This window comes from Athene cunicularia (assembly GCF_003259725.1).
Source record: "Athene cunicularia isolate RWA chromosome 4 unlocalized genomic scaffold, athCun1 chr4_part3, whole genome shotgun sequence".
NCBI lineage: Eukaryota > Metazoa > Chordata > Aves > Strigiformes > Strigidae > Athene > Athene cunicularia.
The window spans coordinates 7725080-7731887 of record NW_020799100.1 but is presented as its reverse complement, the minus strand read 5'-3'; positions in this window follow the sequence as shown (position 1 = coordinate 7731887).

Sequence of the window (6808 nt, the reverse complement as noted above, 5' to 3'; positions counted from 1 at the left end):
GATCTGTAGTAGTGGTGGGATTCATTTTACATATCTTTACCCATTTAATGCACAGATGGAGCCCCCTCAGTGTCTCTGGATTCCATGGAGAGGGACAGGTCCTTCTGAGCTACAGTCTGACCCTTTTCAAATGTCTGCTTTAGGACAAAATTAACCTCATCCTCAGTTATTTAACTGCTGTGAGGTCAGTCTATGATGGACTGACCAGCTGCTTTTTCATGGAAAGCAGTTTTCTGGAAGTCATGTGGATTGTTTGTTTTTTTGTGGTTGGGTTTTTTTTTTGTGTGTGAGTTGTTTTTGGGGTTTTTTTTTGAGTGGAATATATCAACACTGATACATTTCTTCTTTTGGAAAAAAATACAATTTTCCAACTTTATTAAAATATGTGTATTTCCTTACTGAACACCAGATTTGACAAAGCAAAATGTCAGTACAGATTTTAGTGATGCTTAGAAGAAATTATTGAGAAAAAAAAAAAGGCAAAAACCTCACAAAAAAGAGGCTAATTTTAAATGCTCTAAAAAAGAAACAACTTTGAAAAGTTATAGTTACATGAATTATACATGAGTACCAGTCTGTCACTCATTTTGGTTCCCTTTTGGATAGGGATCTCATGCTTAGAGGATGCTTATATGGGTAAGATGGAGTGTAGCAGAAAACTGTTGGAGGCCTTTGGTGAAACCCTAGCAGGGCAGGCTCTCTTGACTCTGCAGCTTTCCTTTGCCGCACTTGCCATGTTATTTATATTTACTAATGCAGATCTTACACTATCAGTTTTGTTCTGTCTGAACTGGTGAGGCATGAGAAGTGCAGATGAGCCTCGCTTGGTGTGTTGTGTTTATCATCTTCAAAGTGGTGCTTGAATGTGATAGAATTAGAACACAAAAGCAAGGTAGGAATTAAAAAAAAACCCCAAACCTACTTTGATTATCTGTAAATGAACAAAATGCAACAGTGGTTTAGATGCACCAGGAATGTGTTTTAGAGGAGCTGATTGGTGACAGAGCCACATGGCTCATTGCTTGAATCAGGCAGCTGAAGCCTGAGGAAGCCCCTTGTAACAATTAGCACGGGAATATCTGCCTGGGATACACCTATGGGTTTGTTGTCCCCTAGATCTTTCTGTCACTGTGTTGCAAAAGCCGGACGTATTTTTTGAAATGTTAGTCTTTTAAAGATTTCTAATTTGTTCATGCTAATGTCATGACAACAGGTACAAATCTGTACGTTTACTAGACTTGCACTGGGAGTCCCAAGTGTTTGCACAAGCATAACTCAAAGGAGTGAACGCACCTCTGCTCATGCACAGCTCTCAATATTAAAGCATGTCCATTGCTTTCAGTGGGAGCAGAATAATTCATTTTTACCATTTGAGAGTTGGGTACTACCTTTTTTTATTCCTTGAATCTAAATTGCCTGTGTTTGAAAGATGCAAGTGCTTTTCCACTGACACACGTAGAAGGGCAGTGGAAGGTAGCCTGTTGTGGCATTTATATTTCCTCTTTGACGTTGCAAGCTTTCAGAGTATTTATGCATGTTGTTCTAGTCCCCTGGGGGAGCATTCAGATTTACAATTTTAAACCACCGCTCATCCAAATTTTGGCATTCAGTCAAACAGAAATTTGTCATAGTTTATAATGCTTGTTAACGAGGAACATCAAAAATTAATGCTCATTAGGGTGCTCATTAATATGCATGGTAGTCTCAGTTTTGGCTTAATTAAGTGAAGCACCACTTCATAGTGGTATTGTGTCACTGCAGTAAAGAGAAGTTCAAAACCATGCTGCAGTAACAGGATGGAGCAATGCTCCCTTTGGACAGCATTACCCCATATTTTGTTGTGGGGCATTGCTCATCCGCTGCTCTCTAGTTTCCTGACAGCTAACAAGAGCAGCTGCTGTAGAGCTACTGTTGATATTTGTTATTCAATGTTGTTGCTACTTGCATTCCTCTGAGTTTTCTGAATACAGTGCACAGTGCAGAAGTAGTTACTAGATAGATTTGTTGGTGTATGTGCCTGCCCTTACATAACTTTGATAAAGATTATTTCTGGGGAGGCCATGGGGGTTTCTCTTCTTCACAGAGGTTTTACAGGTCCCTGAAAGTCATAACATGAGTTTAATTCAGCATTGTCAAAAGTATAGTTGTGAATATTGATCTGACTGGCCACACGTAAGGAAGCGTGCACTAAGCAGCTGCCGGTAGCCCCTACGTGACTGCTACTTTCCTGAGCTCAGATGGGTATATTGGTCTGCAACAGCCTATGTGAAGCTCACTGGGCCCTTGATCAGTTCTGCTGCCTGACCAGAGTGGGGTCAGCACATTTAAATGCAGTTCAGAGCATGGCAGGACTTCTGCTTCCTTGGGGTATTAATTAATTAAACAACTGCCATTAACGCCTTGCCACTAAAAAAAAAAAAAAAAAAAGTGTACCTGAGGATGTGAACTTGTCGAGAAGGTTTAGCACTCAGTCAGCACACCAGCTGAGAGTTTCCATATCCCCTGCCCTGCCTGCCTGCACACCCTGTGGCCTGTCTCCTGCCATGGAGACTCCTGGCCGGGAAATGGCTGTGGCTCTCGCCCGGCTCTCTTGGGATGAACATTGCTGCCCAGAGCAGGGTACCCTGCGGCAGCAGGAGAGGGCGGGCTGAGAGGAGTCAAGGTACCAGCTGGCAAGATGTGAGGAATGGATAAAATTGGTACTGAGGCAGAACTGAGACTGATCCTCGTGAACAAAGAACTGTTTTGGATGAAGATATCTGGAGTTGGTGGGGTAAGGGCAGAGCTCTGGGGTGGCAGGGAGCTCCCCATCAGACCAAGATCCAGAGCACTTTCCCCATTCCTCTAACACCCAGTCTGGTGACAACTGCTGGGTAGACAACAGGCTCTGATTTTTCTTCTTCCCCTATTCAGCTTCGTTGTCTCACATTCCTTAATATTAATTTAATAAAAATTCAGTACAACATGGCAAATATAAGTAACAAAGCTCATTTAACCCTTTAACGCTCCACTCACTTTCTCTGCCTATGTGCCATAGCCTCAATCTCTACTTTTCATGTGCTTCAGTTTAGACTGTTAGTGAGGCAGAGTGGTGATGTCTGTGTGAACAGGGACCAGTAAATGCAGGATGCCTTGGGCACCATCTGTTGATATGGTTCTTACCGGTTTCAGTGGGACTCAGAAAAGGTATGTACCCAAATCAAACTTCATGGGTCTTTGTGGGAAGGGTTCAATGGCTTCAGTTGTTGCTGTAGCATTTAATTGCAAGAACTTCTTCATTTTTGAGCTGCTAAGTGCAGAAAGTTGAATACAAAATGAACAGCTCAGTATTGCCCTCTTCTTGATTTTGCCCCACAGGGGACTGACTTTTTACAGCCCAAGGCACCAGGCAGTTCTGAGTGAGTGTGAAATGCCATCTTGCTCCAACAGAGAGAAGAATTTTTCCTGTAAGTGTTTCATACTTGTTTGGCACACAGGGTGTTTATTATATAACAGACAGGACTACAAGGAATTACTACTGACATCCAAGGAACTATTTATAACTTATGCTCATACTAAATCATCTCAAGAAAAGGAGAGCTTTCCAAACCCCATAGAGTCCCAGGGCCATACTGCTGGGGAAAGAGGAAGATGTGATGATGGGTATTTAGATGGGCTGGACTGAAACCCGAGATTCTCTTTGGGGACCTCTCAAGTTCTTGAGCGTGTCTGATGGCTGAAGGGCTACACATAGGCAGAGACAGGTCACCTACTTGAGCATCAGAGCGTAACATCGTAGCATGCAATCGTGTTCTACCAGATAGAGGGGAAAAAAACAAGATATGCCTCAAACCTGAAAGCCAGTGGTCAGTTAGTGAGTGTGGGTGACCACAGACATAATTGCTTTTCCATGACACCCTGGCTTTTTCTTGGATGTTGTTTCATTGTCTTTGTAATTTGATTCAAAAGCAAAAGGTACTTTCATACCAACACACTTTAGGTGATAAACAGGCTGAGCGAGGAGCAGAGACTGTCTCTGCATTTTCAGAGCACATCAGCACAAAGTTATTTAGCACAGGGGATTGCGTGATTTTGATTCACCGAGAGAGCTCATGAGGTTCTCAAGTTCTGATTTCAACCGTGCAGTGCACTGGCCCATTTTTAATAGTCAAGACTATAATAAAACAACATCATGCAGGCACACTAACTAATTCAGGCTTTGACATTGGGATTCTCCTCCTCTATTCATCCAGGTACTTTCACTTCCTTCTGAATTCCCTTTCATTGTGTTTCAGGAAGGGATTAAACAACACTGGCATTAAAGATGCTGGTGGAAATTACATGCTTCTGCAGAGGTTATGGAAAGGCTGGTTAGAAAATACAGCTCCAAATGGCTCTGCAACCCCAAGGGAACAAAAGCTTAGAATTCGATCTTTCAGACCAAGGTGATCAAGTAGCCCTTACTGTCTGGCCAACTGCAAAGCCAACAAACCACACAGCTCAGGTGAAAATGTTACAGAGGATAGATTTCAATTTCCCCACAGAGTGTACATATCCTGTGAAGTTCTCAAATGCATGTGATCTGTAGAATTCAGTGCTTTTTATTTTTACTGTCTGTCCTTTAAACCCAAATCAGTCAATTTCAAAGGAAGAACATGCTTGGGTTGGGGAAGGAATCAGTGCCATGTGACCTAAATGCTTCCAAGCAGGAGTAGCATTCATGCAAAACCAGCAAGATGTATGAGGTGGATGAAGAGTCAGTGTCTTTTGCATGCGCTGACCTTGATGAGCATGGCCTTTCCACACCAGCGTCCTTTCAGCATGGCACAGCTCACCTTCTGTCTGTTAGCAAGTGGTAAACTGTTAATCCCTCTGGAAAATGCTGCAATTCTACTCCTTGAAAATTTAGGCACTTTATTAGAACAGACACAGAACAAGCATCTCTTGACATTCTCTAGGTGACTTTTTTTTTCTTTTCTGTTTTTCCATTTCACAGTGACTAATGAGGAAAGAGGGATGCAAAGAACTCTGTATAGGACTGTAGAACAAATCTTGCCTGTGTCTTCCTGCACCACCTGTGAGGAGTGTGGCTGTTCCCCTCTGCTGGGTCTCCACTTTCCTAGTTTTTGTGCCCACTGCCACTCTCCCAGAGGAGAAGAGAGGCCATGGAACTGTATAGCAGCTCCACAGCTGATGTTCCCAGCTCATCACATGGATGCTGCTTAGAAACAGTATTTTCAGCAGCATGGGAGTCAGTCCTTTGCAGGAGGTGTGGTGCATACATGTATCCCCACAGGTGTGCCACAGGGCTCAGTGCATGGAGACTCATGTTAACAGGAAAAACTCGAGACATCTAAGAAGCAAGAATTGGAAACTTGGATATTTTTGCAGTTTTCTGAAAAGACTCCTATCCTCCAAACAATATGACCTTCGTGGTTAGGGTTGAGTAAATAACTATACTTCCTGGCCAGTTTTTCCAAATTAATGCAGTCTGGACAAGTCAGAGAAGCAGTAAGATTTTCACCTCTTCATTTCAATCAGATCAGTTTTTGTCAGAAGAACTTGTCTTTAGATAGGTAATTGTGATGATTTCCATTCTGACCTCTAGTTCTGACACCTCAGTGTCCCCCCCTAAGGTAACACGGCATCCCTGTTCAGGGACTACATATATTGGGCACATATATAAGGATTGCATGCCAATGGAAGGATACAATTTATGCAGGCAGTTGTAATCCAGAGACTTGCAGTTTACTGAAGAAACTGATAGTGCTGTTTTGCATGACTTTCACGGCTCTCCAGGTTCAGCTATGGAAGCTATGTGCCCATTACCGCTCCTCCCAGTCCACCCCTGCACAAAAGTGCTAAGAGCAGACATCTGAGTTCTTTGTTTTTCTGCCAATATAAGGAAACTCTTATTAGTTTTTCTCCCAGTGAAGGCATATGCAGCAGCTTTGCATGCAAACAGCAATTACTGGCAGGATAAAGGACTTCAGTTTAGTATTGATTTTAAGTCAGGGAATTTTCTCCAGCTGAGTACTTGTAGGATTTTCTGAATGCAATAATATATAAGGAATGGCATCAACTCTTGACATCTGATGCTGTCAGAATTCCCTTTCAGCCCCTTTTCATTAAATGTGATCCCTCTAACAGGGCTTTTCTTCCACGAAGAAATCAAAGACATAGTCATAAGGAGTATGGAGGTGGCAAAAGAAGGGAGACTTGCGTTTTCTTGAAACTGTATCACTTGTAGTATCACATTGGAGAAGTCTGGCTTTTTAAAGTCCTGAACCATGAACATAATTCTCAAAATAGTCTTGAATACTGGTCTGTAAATGTTTGTATCTGTGTGTTTCCCTGTTTGTTTTTAGTTTTTTTTAAAATACTGGTTTATGTTAGATCTTTGCCTTCAGGGATCTTTACTCAGCCGAGCTTGTCAAAGTGTCTCCTACAGGTTTTCCAATTTCTGTCTCCATTTCCATTAGCACTTTTGGATGAGTGTCACCTGGACTTGGTGCCTTGTCAGCTGGAAGGATCTCTGACCTTTTAATAACCATTTTGAACTGCTGGTTGCACTGGAGATATGCTGAACAGGGGAGTCAGTTGATACTTGCTTTACATCCGCCTGCCACTTTTATTTAGGGAAGCAGGTATTGATACAGCCCCTGGGAAATTCAGGGAAAGGAAATACTTCTGATGAAGTTAACAGACAATTTGATGTCAGTACTGATGTATACAGATGTAGCTGAAAGAGTAGATGTGTGGATTAATTAATTAGAAAATGGTTGCTACTTGTGACTGCCCAAGGGTATCCCTATGTGCTCAGCATATA